Here is an 18,073-nt window from a genome sequence, read left to right as displayed (position 1 = left end):
CTTTTTTGGCAATTCAGGTAAACTAAGGCCAGACAGCATGGGCTACAAAGGCTAGGTTCAGGTGACAGAAAGCACCATGTACATTCCTAACCCATGTGCTTCTTGATCATGCAACATAGAATGTAATGGCTTAATATCCTTAGAGAATCTACAACAGTCTTCAAAACCAAGCTATTGATATAGCTGGGCTTCTCCACATGAGAAAAGTGGCATGGGACATTAGCTAACTAAAGAACTTTGTCATGTCTGAAAAATGTCACCTCTTACCCTTTCCCATCTGTTGTAGTCACGGTTTGCAAGGAAAGAGATTTAATATGCAACATATAGTTTATAAGATTATATTAAAATGTTTATTCCCAAAAAGTCAGATTTAGAGAGGTGTAGTCCTGTCCACATACTAGACACCTAAAAAATCCAGCTGAGAATCTGAATCCTATGACAATATACTTCTTAAGTCCTGCTGAACACCTAGAGCCCATGGCAAGGACCACCACAAGTTTACCTGGAGACCTAGAGGCACTGTCAGTGTCTCATGCAAGTCTCTATCAAGGTTGTTTTCTAGGAAGGGTCAAAGTTCAGTGTTGGAAGCTACAAAGTCTGTGCACTTGGGTACAGCGTGTGTGCCATCAGGCTGATTGATCATACTGGAGCCAAGACAAAAATCTCAAGTTGAGGGCCAGAGATCTGCAAAAGAAAACAGTAGCCATGCACAGTACTAATGATGTCTTGAGGTCCTCTTCCTCTGATGATGATGATGATGTCTGTGTTCATATCTGGAAAACTGTGATATCAGCTTCTCCATGAGAATTAACAGCCCAGCACATTCCCCTCCATTTCTCTTTTGATGGTATTTGCAACAACACTTCAATGGATGCTCAATGCCGAAAACCATGGTGCCACAGTTCACAAGTTGACATTACTAAGTGGGCCACACCACCAAATCATTTCTTTAGATACTTAAATTCCAAAACAGACTTTATGGGTGCTGAGGATTGATCTCAGTGGCATAAGTATATGCTTAGCAAGCTCAAGGTCATGAGTTTGATCCTCTGTACAAAAAAAAAAAGGACATTGTATAACTCCATGTCTTAAAGTAGACATCTGGTCTACCTCACATAAATAACTGAGAAAACCTGAGAATCACTCAAATGTAGTAATCAGATACACATACCTCCAGAGAGTTGTCTTCTCATGTGCCTTGACAAACCTCTCATGGGAACAATGTGGTCTCTTTCCTGTGTGTGTGTGTGCTACACTCTGCTTAACTGTGGGCATTTGCATCAAACAGTAGACAAGGTTATTGATTGTATAAGGCAATTTTAAAATCTTTATGAAGCAAAGTAGAAGAACAAACAGTTATATACATTTTTACACATAAGTCTCACTGCAGTACACTGACAGCATTGAACCCAGGAGAGCATGTCATGAGGCTGGTGGTATGCACATCACCACCTCAATAAGGTCGCAGTGGTTATAGATGCTGGAGGTAAAAAGTGGAAATACTTTAATAACCAAAACAGTAGAAATAAAAAAGAATACTGAATATGCATTTAACATACCAAATCTAAACTGGGCCTGATGGCATGTGTGTATAAGCCACGTACTTGAGAGGCTGAGGCAGGAGAATTGTTTGAGAACACTCTGGGTTATAAAGTGATCTCAAAGCCAACCTGAACTTCATAGCAAGATGTTACCTCCAAAAGAAAAACAGTTCAAATCTAATAAACATAGTGTAATAGTAATCGCCTTGTTACATTAGCATGACTATCATGCTTATATCATGCTTATCGCACTATGAAAACCTAACTTAGAGCCCATTTCATAGTAAAATATCATATCATTTACTAAGCAGAGTACACTGATGAATATTTGTTGTTCATCATTGGCATTTGGTGGTGATGGAGCAGTGCTTGCTGCTGCTCTCCACAGAAAAGTGACTATTGCTGCAGTAAACAGGAATATGCATGAATCACTGCAGTGGGTCCTTAGATCTTTGAGTATGAGACCCATTAAGGAAGCATTGCACTTAGTGGACTCACTATGTTTAATCATTTGAATACTTTGAACACTGACTTCAGTGGTGGTTGAAGTACTTGCTTACATTTCCACCAACAAAGTTATACAGTTTCTTTTCTCCTGCTCTCTCATGAGTGTTGTTTTGATCTTGTGGTGATTTGTCTCTGCAATGAGATGGTGTACTGATTTGAATTTCTCTATTGTGCATAAATGCTCAATAGTTCTTCAGGTATTTCTTGACAATTTGTACCTGTTCTGAAAAGTATGTATTCATTTCACATTTCTATTGGATTTACATGTTAGCTGTCAGGGAGTAACATGCAATCTTCTCCTATCCTATAGATTATTTCTTCGTTCTTTTTTAATTTGATTGGGGTTTTTTGTTTTGTTTTGTTTTTTGGCTTCTTCATTTGTGCATGAGTATTAAATTTTATATAATTCTTTTTGCTTGTTTTATTACCCTATCTTATTTTCTATAAAAAGCACCAGCTATAGCATTGAGTAAAAAAGTTTTGTTAATGCCTCTACATTCAGAACATAGAATGCTTGGCTCATTCATGTTTCACTATGTTTTACTCTCATATAGGCATATTCAAGACTGCTGCACAAATTACCATGGAAAGCACATTTCCTGAGCCAAAAAATCATGATTTGCAGTTTGATTCAGTTATCCCATCCTACATTTATATTCTTGACCTAAACTTACCTGTTTCCTTAAACTTCAAATGCAGGTATAAAAACAATTGCCACACATTCTGCTAGATCATATAGCAAAATTGACTCTCAAAGTCAACTTCAAAGCCATGAGCATCTGATCTCATCCTCTACTGATGCTCAGACTAAAGGAATCACACTTAGCCTAGGGCTTTATACATAAGTCCTTACCAGTGCAATAATTTAAATAAAAGATAATCAATAATTGTATACTTTTTGTTAGTTTTTATCAAATAACAATATAAAAATGACTACTATAATGTATTCAATATAAGAATCAACTGGTTAAAATGACAACTGCCCCAGTGACCCTCAGCATGGACAGTGCATAAACAAATGCGCTTTCCTAGTGATGTTAGGGGATACTGCTGAATGGCCCAGTGATAAAAGTATGATCCTAAAGATTCATACATATATTTCTCAAAGGAAGGTTGGGACTCACAGCCTGGGATATCTTAAATTTGCTCACAAAAATCTGAATCAAAAGCAGAGTTGGTGAATATCTATTATCCCAGCACTCAAGAGGCTGAGAGAGAAGGGTTGTTGTGAATCAAAGAAATTGTAGGCACCATAGGGGGTTTCAAATCCAGCTGATGTACATAGTGAAAGCCTCTCTCAATAAAACAAAACCAAACTAAACAAAGTAAAACCAGAATGGAGACTGATCAAAGATTAATACCATGTCTTGGTGACTAATTTTATGTATAGACACATTTTTTGAAAAAGCAATTTGGATGCTAGATTGCAACTCACAGCCAAAAGGGAGCACTGATGTTTGTGCTGAGTCACTGCAATGGTCCCTGTGTCCCCACTGTCTCTAAAGCAGAGCTCACAGTGGGATCCTGCAGGACCAGCATCCACAAAGCAAAGGGGTAGACAAATATCACATGAATCACTTTGATAGACTACAGATGATATCTCTTCAAATCTCATTTAGGTCACTAAGTCCTTTGTTATTAATATACTTAAGCAGCATTTTGAAATTTGAATTTAGTTTCATACAACAAAACATAAATAACATCAAATATGGTACATAAATAATAACTCAAATGACAATGGAAAACTCTGTATGTAAACAACGTATAAACATTGAAAGAAGGCACACATTGCAAATTATAGCTCAATGTCACCAAGTGATCACCTTTCACTCAGAAATAAGAAATATATCTTGGGAGGCTGATGCAAGAGAACTGTTTGAGTTTGAGGCCAGCCTTAGTTACAGAGCTGTCTGAAATAGAGAGAAAGACCCTGATTGCAAAACCCCACAAAAAAAATGAAACGTGAAAATTGACTGCATAAAGCACCATTTGTTTGCTTTAAAAATTATATCCATACAATATAATAACATTCCAAGAACTTTCAACATGTTCTGAGGAAGAATGTTGATTCTTTCCATAATATACAGAAAATACATTCATGTTTGCGTATTTATCTCAGTGGCATAAACACCTGCTTGGTAAGCATGAGGTAATGAGTTTGATCCCTGGTACAAAAAAAAAAAAAAAGATTCAAATTCCTACTTCATGACACTGGCACATAATTAGAGAAAATCAAAATTAGGACTGGAGATTTAGCTCAGCGGCATAAGCACCTCCCTTGATAGCAGACAGTCATGAGTTTGATCCCTGGTACCGATAAAAAGGAAAAAGCCAAAAAAAAAAATCCAAATTAGATCTCAATTATGGAACACAGAATTCATGTGTTAACAAGTATGTAAAATACTGATTATTGACAGAGCTGGTGTTATTCATCTCAAGTAAGAAATAAGAAGCCAGTTTTAACTTCATGCTTACTCTAAGAACTACTTGACTTTCAGTAAAGATCCTCTCAGTTGTAAATCCTGCTATTGACACCCTGTATCATGCCAATCACTTGCACATCCTTTTCATGCTGCTCTGATCCACACTACACAGAAAACCCTTCATGCCTAACTATGCATATCCTTGCAGCACAACTTCTATTTAAGGATTCTATTTTATACCACTTAGTAAAGTCCATTGCAGAGAATTTCTATATATAAACAATGTGTATTATCAGCCAAGCATTTAAATCAGGTGTTAATTCAGAGATGACACCCATATTCCTTTCCATCCAGAAGGATATCATGTTCATGTGTCCATGCAAATGCATAAATTTTGGCATTTTTCAATGAGGGTTTAACAGGCAGGTGATTCTGGAATTTGTCCTTAGCAAGCACACTTACCCTGCCCTTGATAACATTTTCATATCTGCTTCATTTTTCTCAGAATTCAAAAATCCATGGCTGTTCTCACAAACAGTCTGTGAGCAGAGGTGTCACCTAAATAATTATGTTCAAAATTCTTTTGCATTGTCCTGTATGATATACAGGAGTTCACCAGTTGTTTGGGAAGCCTTCCTCCACTGAGGCACAACACTACACATCTTTGAATACTCAGTACCTTTGCTAACACCTGTGATGAGGATGGAAACACAAGAACATACTACAAATTTAGGAGATCACTCTAAGTACAACAAAGCACAAGTTTAAGGAGAGCATTTTTGTCCACGAGGCCCTGTATCACAGACATTTATAAACATCAGACCCTCCAGGTCTGCTTCTCACAGCAATGAGGGCAGAGACCTTCCTCAGTACTTTTGTAGCAGCTACAAAATGCATCACAGTCAGGGTGTCCCCAAGCTCCTTCCCTCACTGAGCTTGTGGATGTGCCAAGGCAGCAGAGAATTTCAAAGATGATACTGGAATCTGCTGCTGTCAAAGAGAAGATAGAGTCACTCTTGCCACCAGAAAGAGGCAGCGTGCACAATTGATGACCCACAACCAATGCTGGAGGACCTCAGGATCTGAAGCTAACTAAATACCTGAGGATTGGGACACCGGAACTGCTTCTAACCACTTGTAACTGGTTTAGCCCATTTGCACCCTATTTCTGGGCTCCCATCCACAACCTCAGCATTCTGTGGCTTGAAGATCTCCCAGGTTCTTTCCCAGTCAGGCCTCATGACATTGAAACCACTAAATGAGATCCAGCAAACATTCTGCTCCAGTACTGTGCTCACAACAGGTTAATAATGCCCTGATACAGGAAAGACCTTGGTGACTGCCTGCCGTGGCCCACCTGGTTGGACAGTTCATATAGCCCACCTCTTCATCAGTGATTGAGTCTTGCTCTACTGCCCTCCTTCTGAGTCAAGAATAAACAGGGAAGGAACCCCTCCCTGCAACAGAGGATCCCAAATGATAGACTGTAGTGCAGACTTCTGGAACTGGCTGTCTCCTTCAGTGCTGATAGCCACAGAGGAGTGCTTGTACCAAAGAGATTTACCTCAGACTTTTTATTTCCAAATCCATTTGATTTCAAGGATAAAAAGAAAAAGTAAAACTAAATTTCAAATCATGTCAATCAGGGACAACAATTGTAAATACATTGCACGCTGTCATCCCCAGATCATCATTCAGAGCACAAGACATTTGTATTCAATTTTCCGAACAATACTGAGCTGAGTTAGTCAAATAATGTTGGCAGTGAGACAGGGCTAGATCCTCCAAGGAGCCCATGCAGAAGTCCAGATACCTTGCAACTATGGGGAAGACAGACACTTCCTGCTAGGGGTCAGACTTAAGGATAAAAGTTTAAGCAAATGTATTCATATTGTAAAGATTGATTCGAAATACTTCCCTAACACTTTGAGGAAGTCAGCAGTCACCATTCAAATAAATGTATCCCTATCCTAAAGCCTTATATTCTAAATAATTCTTATCATCCTGGTGAAGTCATAAGTCACCTTCTGAACCCAATAAGTGAAGGGTCACTACTGCATAAGAATGCCTGCTTTCTATGTGACTCCCTTCCCCATTTGATCCCAATTTAATCAAATTACCTGAGCTATTAATCTTATTGGCTCCCATATTTCTTTCTTTTTTTTGTCTTTTTCCTTTTTATAGGTACCAGAGTTCGAACTTAACAACACAAACTTCTTATGCACATCTGTCTTGTGAGTTCTGAGTATTCCCATCTTAAATTCATCTCACCAAATGATTTTACTCTATAAAAGTCCCTAGGGAAGACAGTCTTTGGCAATCCACTCAGGACCCCTTCCCTCTCTCAGACAGCTTTCTTTCTCCCAATAAATATATTCTACTCTTAAATTCTGTTGTTCCTAAAATTTATGCTTTAATTTTAGAGAGCACAAACTCACACCGGACATAGTAGATCAGGAGTTTCTTTCCTCTGTAGCAACACCATTATAAAATTTTCTCTTTAGTGAACTCAGATAAATGAGTAGTAGTTTGTGTTCTGTAATGTTGATCTCACCTCTTCAGGGATACTCTCATTGAAGGCCTTTATTCCTGCATTTAAGTGCTGCTTCTGTTTTCTGAAAGTAAACTGATCTGTAATTTTGGTTATGGTATCTACAATTTATTAAGGATATGACTCAAAATATTTCTTGTGAATGTTTTACCACCAGCCTTGGAGGAAGACACACAGCAAAACTTCTTTATTATTGTTTTGTCATTCAAACTGAGGGATGTACTTGAAAGAGCTTTGCCCTAGAATGAGTTACAGGACCTCCTGGTGGTAGTTGAACGTGGTGGAAGGCCCAATCAGGGATGCTAACCATATGGCCACTTCCTCTTTTTCCCTGATTACAACCTTCTCATTCCTTTCCCAGGGGCCTGAGGAAAATTCCAATCAACTCCGCACATGTGGAGCTGCAGGGAGTGGGAGAAATGTCCGTTCCAATCTCCACATCCAGGTAAAAGTCACATATACCCCTAACACCATAGTCAGTCAAAAAAAACCCCTTGGTTTTTTGGGGCTCCTCCTCACATTCCTTAAATAGAAAAGCCACTTTTACTTTTTCTAATATTTTGCTTCTCTATTGCACCAGAAAATGCTAACAATACTGATTCTTGTCTATGTTTGTAGCTAATTTACTCCTCAGTAATTCATATGATCAGTGCCAAGAATATCTAATTGAAATGAATGTAGTGGACTGTTGATTCACCCCATCAGTGTCAATGCAGTGAGTTTTATCCTAAGGTAAAAATAAATCTTTATATAAACTTCAAAGCAGAAAAAGCATCAAAATATAAGCAGAGTCCTACAGGCATACAGACTTCTTTCAATAACATAATAGAAGCTTTCTAGAAAAAGGAAAAAAAAATACAAAGATTATGTGTCTCAAAATTGTTGAAGCAGCCAGTAATGTAGAAACTGTTCTGAACAATTTTAGGTGAACCTGTTAGGGCCGACGCCGCAGGGAAAGAGACCCCAAGGACTCAACTCTTGGTGAGGAAAAAAAGTTTATTTCCATGCGCATGGGGTCCCTCAGGCAAACAAGTGCAGAGGGGCCCCGAGGGGAATTTGTGTAGGGTTTTTAAAGGTACATGTAGGAGGCAAGCAAGTTTACAGAAGCAAATCGCATTGGTTAATTTTGAGCGGCGCAGGACCTGGCTAATGCTGATTTGAGGGTCTGGGGCTGAGTAACCATGGAGACCGAGGGTCTTGGGTTGACCTTAGAGTGCCAGGTGCTCCCTGGTCCTGTTTATACAGTACATTCTTTTTGGCCCTGCTCTGACTATCTCCTGGGAAAGGTTTAGGGAGTGAAGCACTCTTTACTGCTCTGTTCTGAGAGCTCCGGGGAGTTAGGGAGTCAACCCTTTCATTCCCTGCTCTGGGGAGTTAGGGAGTTAACCCTTTCATTCCCCGCTCTGGGGAGTTAGGGAGTTAACCCTTTCATTCTCCGCTCTGGGGAGGGGGTTGTAGCAGGGGGGTCGACTCTCACATTCCCCCCTTTTATTTCTCCAATGACTTTTAATCCTAAAAGTCCTGTATAGGTAAGGGGTCATATTGTTGACGTAGCACCATAACTTTTACCTGAGAGATCTGAGCCCTTACAAACCGGGTTACTCGGTTAATGAGGCAAGGGGCTATAGCCATGACTATAATGAATCCGGCCAGGGGTCTCAATAAAGGGAGGATATAGGGCAGAATTGATTCTCGGAAAGAGAACACTTTGGCTTTATTTGAAGGGGGCTCTTGAGATCTGATTTTCTCTCTCAACTTTTTTATTGTATCTTTTACAATCCCAGTATGATCAGTGTAAAAACAACATTTTTTTTTTAAGTGCGGCGCAGAGACCCCCCTTTTTTTTTTTTTTAAAACAAAAGATCTTTAACAATTGGTTTTTTTTTTGCTTACAGGGGGACCAAAGCCGCCATGTAAGGTCGGCATTAATGTTATTAAAATCAAAACAAGCAAGCTAAAACAGTTAGTCAATTTTTAACTTTAAGGGTTACCAGTCTGTTGTGTAGTCCACTGAGTATGTCCCTCGTTGTCTGCTGTTTCCAGTGGCTTTACATGAGTGTAGTGAATCCGCGCAGTTTTTCCTGCTACCTTGATGGCAGTGGGGGTATTGAGCACCACGGTGAAAGGTCTTTCTCAGCGGGGTTTAAGGGAGTCACGGTGGTGACATCGAACCAAGACTGGAGTCCTTGAGGCCTTGGTCTCTGAAGGCAGGTCCAAGTGTTTTTGTCTAAACAGCTGGTGGATCCAGGCCAACACAGGTTGGAGTGTCTGTAGGGACTTAAGATTTTGATTAGTAATTTCAGCTAATTTGTCTTCTGACAATCTTGGAACCAATGGCGGGGGCCTCCCAAACATGGCTTTAAAGGGGGAAATTTTAGAAACATATGGGGTATATCTAGCTCTTAACAGTGCAAAGGGAAGAAGGCTCATCCAATTATTGCCAGTTTTTGAAGACAGCTTAGCTAAAATGTCCTTGAGACTTTGGTTCATACGTTTTATTTGCCTTGAGCTATGTGGCTGATAGGCACAGTGGAGTTTTAATTAATCTTTAATGTCTGGGCTAACTTTTGGGTGACTCGGGCTATGAAAGCCAGGCCATTATCGGACCCCATTGATAGTGGGAGGCCAAATCAAGGTATGATCTCATGTAATAGCCTTTTAACTACCACTAAGGCTGACTCAGACTTAGTAGGGAAAGCCTCTACCTAGCCAGTAAAAATGTTTATTAATACCAAGAGATAGCAGTGTCCCTGTAAATTAAGTTTTACCATGTCCATGAAGTTTATTTTCTAATGTTCTCCTGGAACAATTTTTTGATGTCGGGTGGTCTCCAACGCAGAGCTCTTGGCTGAGTTGACTAACAAACACTGTGGGCATCTGGAGCTCGAAGAGGTGGTCAGTTTGTAGAGTTTTGGAATAAAATACTGAGTTCTGAACAATTCTGTAAGGTGAAACAGCTCCCATCTTAGTGCCTCCAGTAACAGTACTTGTTTATCAGGTAACTGGTATTAGCCCCTTGGGGTGGGAGACTTTATTCCAAGTTGAGATGTCAACTGTAGGTCTTTTTTTTTTGTGTAGACTAGTTCTGACAAGGTCAGAGGACTAGTATCAGAGCAGTTACTTTCTTGGTTGACCCCTCTGATGTGGTTGTTATTTTTTATCTCTGGTTGGGTGAGCCTTGTAAGGAATAGCAACCCATTGAGGCCGCCAGACAGCTGCCAGCAAATCTAGAATCTGTGGAGCATTTTTAGATGGCTTCCCCGTATATGTACAGTAGCAAAGGGATGTCTTCAGTAAAAAAATGTTTACCCTCTTTTCCGTGGCTAGTTTTAGCCTCTCAGTCAAAGCAACAAGCTCTGCCTTTTGGGCAGAAGTGCCAGGCTCTACCCGCTTAACCCAGAGTACCTCCTTTTCGGTGGTCACTGCTGCCCCGGCCACTCGTTTGTCGTTTTGGATGAAGCTGTTTTCATCGAACAGTTGTTGGCATTTCCCAAAAGCTGGTCAGTAAGATCAGCCTGTAGGTTCTGCTGCAGTTCGAGGATGTCAGCACACTCATGGAGAGGTGTCCTTTGTTCCTCCGGATCATCATCAGGCATAAGGGTGGCTGGGTTTAAAGCTGAAGAAGTCTTGAATATCATTAACTCTGGGTCTAGAAGCAGGGCTTGACAGTAGAATTCTGGCATTTGAGAGCCCTTTTTTTTTTTTTTTTTTTTTTTTTTAGGGGGGGTTTTGATAAGAGTCTCTAAACTGTGAGAGGTTACCACAGAAATCACTTGCCCAAAGCGAGTTTTTTTTTGTCTCCTTAAGTAACATTGTCACAGTAGCTAGTATTCTAAGGCAGGGGGCCATACTCCTGTCACTGGATCAAGTCTTTTGGAGAGGTAGGCTATAGGCCTCTTTTAAGGGCCAATGTCCTGAGTTAGGACTCTTTTGGCAATGTCCCTGAGTTTATCTATGAACAAGATGAAAGGCTTGGTAACGTCAGGGAGTCCCAGGGCTGGGTCCTCTGTCAAGGCCCGCTTGAGCTGTTGGAAGGCCTGTTTACATTTATCAGTCCAGTTCAGTGAATTTTGAGTTTCTCCCTTATGGGAGTCATATAGAGGCAAGCTTTTCAGTAAAATTTAGCCTACAGTATCCAACTGCCCCCAGAAAGTCTCGTCTGTTTTTTAAAAGTTTTTCTCATAGAGCAATTTTAACATCTTGGCTATCTTTTTGTAAATTTTTCAGTTCTCAAAGACCTTTTTGTGCTATCTCTATTAACTGGCTGAGGGGCATTTTCTTAAACCTCTCAAACCTTTGTAATTTTTGTCTAACATGTGGGGCCGACTGAGTTACAAAGAGAACAACTGGCAATATTGGGAAACCTCCTTACCTCTGGATGTCCAGTCAGGGTGGCACAAAAGGAGAACATGGTTTTGGCATTCCGGATCAGAGAGCCGGCTTCATCTGGATGGCACACTGTTTTTTTGTCCAAGGGTGTCACGTGACAGGCCATTATTTTATTAAAATTATATTTTTAACAAAAAGGGCTTTTTCATAGGTAACAAAATTGTGCTGTATAATCTCCCAGATGTTTACAGCGCATGTAAGAACTTGTATCTTATTTTTAATATCACCTATAATCTCATTTTAATGAAAACATTTTGCAGCAAAGTACAATCTTATGTATACTTTTACCAAAACTGATCTAATACTGTCAAATTCTGAACACATTTACTTTTTGTCAAACCTGTTATTTGTAGTACTATAAACCAAGACAAATAAAATTCACATCCTCTTGAGCCTTCTACAACTTACAATAATACCTCTCAAACTAAGCTTTAATCTTTTTCTACATTCTGGCATAGCCAGACACCTTTACTTGAAGACCACTCTCTTTGTCCCTCTTTTTACTATTACCAGTCAATTACCTTTTTTTCTCATTTCTCAGACAACATCAAAACTCTCAACAAAACCCTTGAAGTCACCTTCTAGTAGCCCAAAACATACTTATTTTATGTCTTTTTACCACATAAAAATGTTGTATTTTAAAAACAAAACTGTAACCTTTTAACTGGCTCAAATATAGTACCGCCTGGTTTTTACTTGGCAAAGTTGACATGACTCTTAACAACCATAGATATACATATATATGTGTACATGTTTACATTTTCACCAGAGAGAAAAAATACTCCTTTTAAAAGGCATGCCGAGGTTGCAAGCAATCAATTGAAGTCTTACATATTAAACAAGGTGCCACAACATTAAAGACACAAACAAAGGGAGCTTCTTGCATAGTTTGGTCAGCTAAAGGAAATAATTTTTCTTATCATGAACCTTGAATCTAATAAGCCATATGGATCCTGCAACAGAAATGGGCAACAAGCCCCTAAGTTAGTAACAAGTTTAAACAGGCAACCAAGGAGAGGGCGGAGGAAGGAAGGGTTTTACCCACGGTGGGGGCTTCTCCCTGAGGTCTTGCCATACCAAGATGTAGGTGACCCAGTCGGGGTGGCTCTCTCGTCCAGGGCGGAAGATGATGTTCTTAACTGCTAAGATGAGGGGAAGGTGGAAAGTCCCCTCTGGTGGCCAATCCACGGAGAATGTGGGCCACTCAGACGAGCAGAAAGTCTGCCATTTACTTTTTTAACCTGAAAGGAGAGATTGTGAGCCCTCTCTCGAACCTCCGACCAATGGTCGAGGGTGAGGGACAATGGGGACGATGTCATTTGTCCCATGGTGTTCTGAAGACAAAGAGTGGTTAGCGTACGCGCGACACAACAAATAACCGATCACAACAGTCACAACACACAGGACAAACAGGCCGGCCACCTCACTCTCACGCATTAGTTTCACATCAAACGAGTCACCTTAGGGGGTGCCTCCAGATTGGCCCGGACGGACCACAGATTGGGAATGAAATTCCCCAGATTGGCCCAGACGGACCACAGATTGGGAATGAAATTCCCCAAACGAGTCACCTCGGAGGGTGTCTCCGAATTGGCCCTGACGGACCACAGATTGGGCCCCAAACCGATAGGAAAATCCTATCGCAGACGGTGAGTCACGGAAAACCGTGTGGGGCGTCCCCCGATCACCCAAGAACAGAGAACAGATAACAAAAACAGGTAACAAAAATTGCCCCTAGACCGGAGCCGTTTGGCTCGGGGCGTAAAATACCGGTAGATTGATCCTCAGAGTAAAAATAAGAAGCGACCGGTCGTACTCACCCACCGCAGAGCCGTTGAGGTCACCTTCCGTGAGACGTGCTATCTCGGTGGGACCTCCAAGATGTTAGGGCCGACGCCGCAGGGAAAGAGACCCCAAGGACTCAACTCTTGGTGAGGAAAAAAAGTTTATTTCCATGCGCATGGGGTCCCTCAGGCAAACAAGTGCAGAGGGGCCCCGAGGGGAATTTGTGTAGGGTTTTTAAAGGTACATGTAGGAGGCAAGCAAGTTTACAGAAGCAAATCGCATTGGTTAATTTTGAGCGGCGCAGGACCTGGCTAATGCTGATTTGAGGGTCTGGGGCTGAGTAACCATGGAGACCGAGGGTCTTGGGTTGACCTTAGAGTGCCAGGTGCTCCCTGGTCCTGTTTATACAGTACATTCTTTTTGGCCCTGCTCTGACTATCTCCTGGGAAAGGTTTAGGGAGTGAAGCACTCTTTACTGCTCTGTTCTGAGAGCTCCGGGGAGTTAGGGAGTCAACCCTTTCATTCCCTGCTCTGGGGAGTTAGGGAGTTAACCCTTTCATTCCCCGCTCTGGGGAGTTAGGGAGTTAACCCTTTCATTCTCCGCTCTGGGGAGGGGGTTGTAGCAGGGGGGTCGACTCTCACAAACCTTCACTTTTATGTGAGGTAACTTACTTTGTGGCAATATATAGTTCTTGCTAAATTATACACTCAAACCAATTATTTTGCACTTATGATGACTGATGTATACAACTTTATACATTGCCAGGAATACAACCACTGTGAGTTGTATTGATCAATTAAAACTGCAAGAAAAGCAAAAAGCATTCAGACAGATCATAAAGATTTTTATGTTAATTTGGCTCATGTTAATGATAGAGGGGAATGAAACTCCTGACCTACTATATGACTGGTATGAGCTTGTGTTCTCTAAAATAGAAGAATAAAGTTCAGGAATGATGGAGTATAAGAATGGATTATATTTATTGAGAGAAAGAAAGCTTCTGTCTGAGAGACAGAAGGGGTCCTGAGTGGGTTGCCAAAGACTCTGTATTTTGAAGAACTTTTATAGAGTAAACACAGGAGGCTAGATGGTTCAAAAGAGGGGAAAAATGGGAATTTTCAAAGTGAGCATAAGGCAGGATAGAACTGTGTTCAACCAATAAGGTCTATTGCTCAGGTAAAATTGATTCAATTAGGAACGAATGGGGGAGCATGTCCCATACTAAGTGGGCTTGCTTAACAGCAGGGACTCTTCATGTAGGGGACTGGGATGATGACTCTTGATTTCTTCAAGGTGATATAGAACTATTTGGACTATTGGTCCTTAGCACTTGGTTGTATTTTTGTTGCCTTTTGTCTTGAGATTTGGCTCAGAGCAGGAGGTGATTGTCTCTTCCAAGGCTATAAGCAATCTGAATTTAGTCTCTTGCTCCTTTGAGGTCCCAGCCCTGTTGTTACAGGCAGTTGACTTAGATAGAAATATATAGGCAGTGAGACAGGAGTAGGTCTTAGAAATGGCCAATGCAAAAGCCCAGATACCTTGCAACCATGGGGGAGATGGATACCTCTTGTTTTGGGTCAGGCCTCAAGACAAAACACCAAGCAAATGCATCCCTTTCCTAAAGGCTGAGCCAGTGCTGACAGACAGGCTTGGACTGGCTCTGACCTGGCTGCTGCCCCAGTCTCAGCCCCACTGCTGGTCTCATTGTTCTGTTGCCCCCTGCACCATATAACCTTTTTTTTTTTTTTCTAGAAAATATCTGGTGGGTCCTAGCACAAGGAATCCAAAGGGAATTTATAATTATTTCTTAATAGTAGCTGTTAAACATCCAGAAGATTAATACCATACAGTGCAGGACAAGCAGTAAACTTAATACTGAACACTAAATGGAACTGTTATTTTATATTAACCATGGGTGTTTTAACATTTGAGCACTGAAGAAATGTGTGACATATTTTGGACTGCTCACTATTACATTACATAAATTTGTGTTAAAAAATATTATTTGACTGGTGACCTTGTATTGTTCTGATCTAAATCACCAGGCTGGAACCAAGAAAAAGGCATAAGACATCTAGATATGAAAGAAAATATTTGTCATCATGAACAATCGCAATTTTATATTTGAAGGCATAAATATACCATCAGATCAGCAAAATGAATTGTCTTAGTAATATGAACTTTACTTGAGCTTTCTCCCATAGGGCTATAGGGTATATTTGGACCTCCAATCAGTGAACCTGACCTGGTTAAAGTTACCTGGTTGTTTATGTGTAAATACCATATAGTGTTCCTAGTGTGAGAAATGGTAAGAGTACATAAGAGTTTGTGGTAATCCTGCTTCCCCATTACATTGCTTTGGAACCTTATAATATTCCCATTCATTACTCAGAATGGTTTCATCCTGGGTTGTTTGATTTTATTCAGAACTAAATAACACAAAATGAACAATGGTTACTGCATTATCTATGATTATTTGAACAGCTATGTTGAAGAAAACAAGACATTGTAATAGCTAGTGCTGATTTAATATCATCTTGTTTTGAAGTGCTAACATGCTTTTAGTCTTTTCTTTCTTTGGTTCTATCTTGTTGTATCTAATTGGATTGTATTTTGTATGGTAGTATAAACAAATATTTTATGGACAATGAGATAATATAGTAAATACTGTTCATTTTGTGTTATTTGGTTCTGAATTATCTGTAATAATTTCATGCTCTTTAATGATTTTATAATATTTTGTTATGTTAGATACTATTGTGTATGAAGATATACTCAACTACTTCAAGGAAAGAGATACTAAGATAGCTACTGGTATGTCAGGTTGTATTGTGTTGAAATACTGTGTTGCTTAAACTGTTGTGCTCCAATCACATTTGTTAAGTGCTCTTTTATTTTAATCTCTTTAAAATTAAAATACATTTTTAAAATAGTTACCAGGTGCCACATTCTTGTCTATCAATTGAAGTGCTGTCTAACTTTGCCTCACCCCAATGGATTTTGTTTAACCACTTTTAACATCATTTTGACCAGCTGGCAACTTAGGTGGAAGCATGTCTTTTAAATCTGTTACCCAAATAAACCTTTATTACATGATCTGAAAATATAAATGCCGAGGAAAAAGTTGTCGAGTTCAAACAAAAAGAAAAAGCTGCTAACAGAGCAGACAATTGGACAAATGGACAACAGATATACATGAACTGACAATCATCTTATAAAATTAGAATGCCCTCAAATATATTTGGCCAACTTGAACTATAATAGAGTGAACCTTCTTATAGATCAATTAATAGAGATCTTGTGAAATAAGAATACCAGAAAAGGAACCTAATTGATTTTTAACCTGAGGTAGCTCAGAAAGTTAAAAAGAAGGAACACAAATATTAGTTAATCTTTTAGGTCCAGCCTGTTCCCAAAGCAGCAGTAGAGCTGAGCCCAGCAGGTGCATGTGTGTAATCAACATGGCTGCTGGCAACCATGTGGCCTTCCAGAAGGCTGCAATGCCTGAGACTGAGTATGGTGGGCAGGCAGAGAAAATGGCGATGCAGGCGAAGAAGAAAAAGAACCCTCAGACAGGACTGAGAGCAAGAGCAGGGGGATTGAGAAGTCAGAGCCTTGTGAGAAATGCTAGGGGAAGGATTCTCTAATCTGGAGACCCTAGGGGGAGGATTGGAGACCCTTGGGAGTGAAGGAGGACGAGAGGATGCCACAGGGGGTATAGAAAGCTTTGGCTGAGAAAGCAGCAGGATTTGGTATGAGAGATATGGAGAGAAGCTGTAAAGACAGAAGCCGCATCATAAGTGAGGGGAAGGGAGAGATCCTGGTGGAGCAGAGTGAGCCAGGAGTACTTGGGCCATCACAGAAGACAGAGTGAGAGAAAACCACGTCCTTACAGTGAAGAAGGCCTAAAGATGAAGGGTTTTGGCCAACTTGTCACTATTTTGACAAAAGCATAAACAAAAGATCAGCTTTTTGGGTGTTGTAGCCTTTTAGAGGCCCAAAGCACCAAGGTTATGAACCAGGCACCACAGAGGTGTTTTCTGGAGGACAGAAAGCGGTCCCCATGACCAAATTATAAGGGAGCTGAGAGAACAATTTCACCTCAGGAACTAAGAGCTGTAGCTCCGCCAAGGCACGTGGAAGCTGTGCTCAGTCACACACAACATAAAAGATCATAATCTATTTTGAATGTGTGACAGGCAAAGTCCCAACACCCATTCTTCTTGGCAGATAATCAAAGAGAGCAGGGTGGGATCCCAGCACATAAAAATCTCCATGTTACCTCCAGCTGTGTGGCCTAAGGAGTGTGGAAACTAGTAACACTGTTCAGGGATGGCAGGATGGATTTTATGTCACAAGCTTGCTAAGGAACAGAAACAAAAAAAAACCCAGATGGTGTCTCACCTATGTTCAGTGAGTAAGGCTGCGGTTGTATGCAGATTAGCAGTGGCAAGCAAACTGTCCTGGAGGAAGAAAGAGGTGGTTTTAAGGAAGCGGGACTCAAAATGGGAGGGATTCCCAGGAGACACTCAATCTGCCTTTAGTGGTCATGGAACCAAATGATAGGATTTGGCGTGCTAAAAGAGAGAATACAAAGTAAAAATGTCATGTGGGGGCATACATATAGTTTTCCATTGAGGTGGTGCTTAAATCCAGCATTGCTGATGTGCAAGTAGCTGATTGGGACTCTTTTCATGCCACAGGTAAGTTGCAAAGGAGAGGGGAAAGTGACCTCAAGGCAAATGTCCCCTGGTCCCACCTCCCAGTGCTGAAATATCCCATCTGGAGCAAAATCCTCTCAATTTCTTTCTCGCAAAAATATATTCTGCTCTTACCTCCATTGTTCTTAATTATTCATCCTTCAATTTTAGAAAAC

At 40.5% G+C, this 18,073-nt stretch overlaps 1 long non-coding RNA gene across 1 annotated transcript; it reads right to left on the bottom strand.

Annotated features, from left to right (window-relative positions):
* Positions 1-8,000: 8,000 nt before the first annotated feature.
* Positions 8,001-13,834, bottom strand: LOC134474701 (uncharacterized). The gene is made up of 2 exons (XR_010045577.1): positions 12,489-13,834; positions 8,001-9,299 (listed from the first exon to the last, which is right to left on the bottom strand). It is a non-coding gene; the product is annotated as an uncharacterized LOC134474701 (long non-coding RNA).
* Positions 13,835-18,073: the final 4,239 nt, after the last annotated feature.

The sequence above is a fragment of the Cavia porcellus genome, unplaced genomic scaffold (genome assembly GCF_034190915.1).
Source record: "Cavia porcellus strain 051 isolate PalLab524CR breed Dunkin Hartley unplaced genomic scaffold, mCavPor4.1 scaffold_35, whole genome shotgun sequence".
In the NCBI taxonomy this organism is placed as follows: Eukaryota; Metazoa; Chordata; class Mammalia; order Rodentia; family Caviidae; genus Cavia; species Cavia porcellus.
The sequence above is the reverse complement of the archived record's forward strand: the minus strand, read 5'-3'. Positions and strand labels throughout refer to the sequence as shown.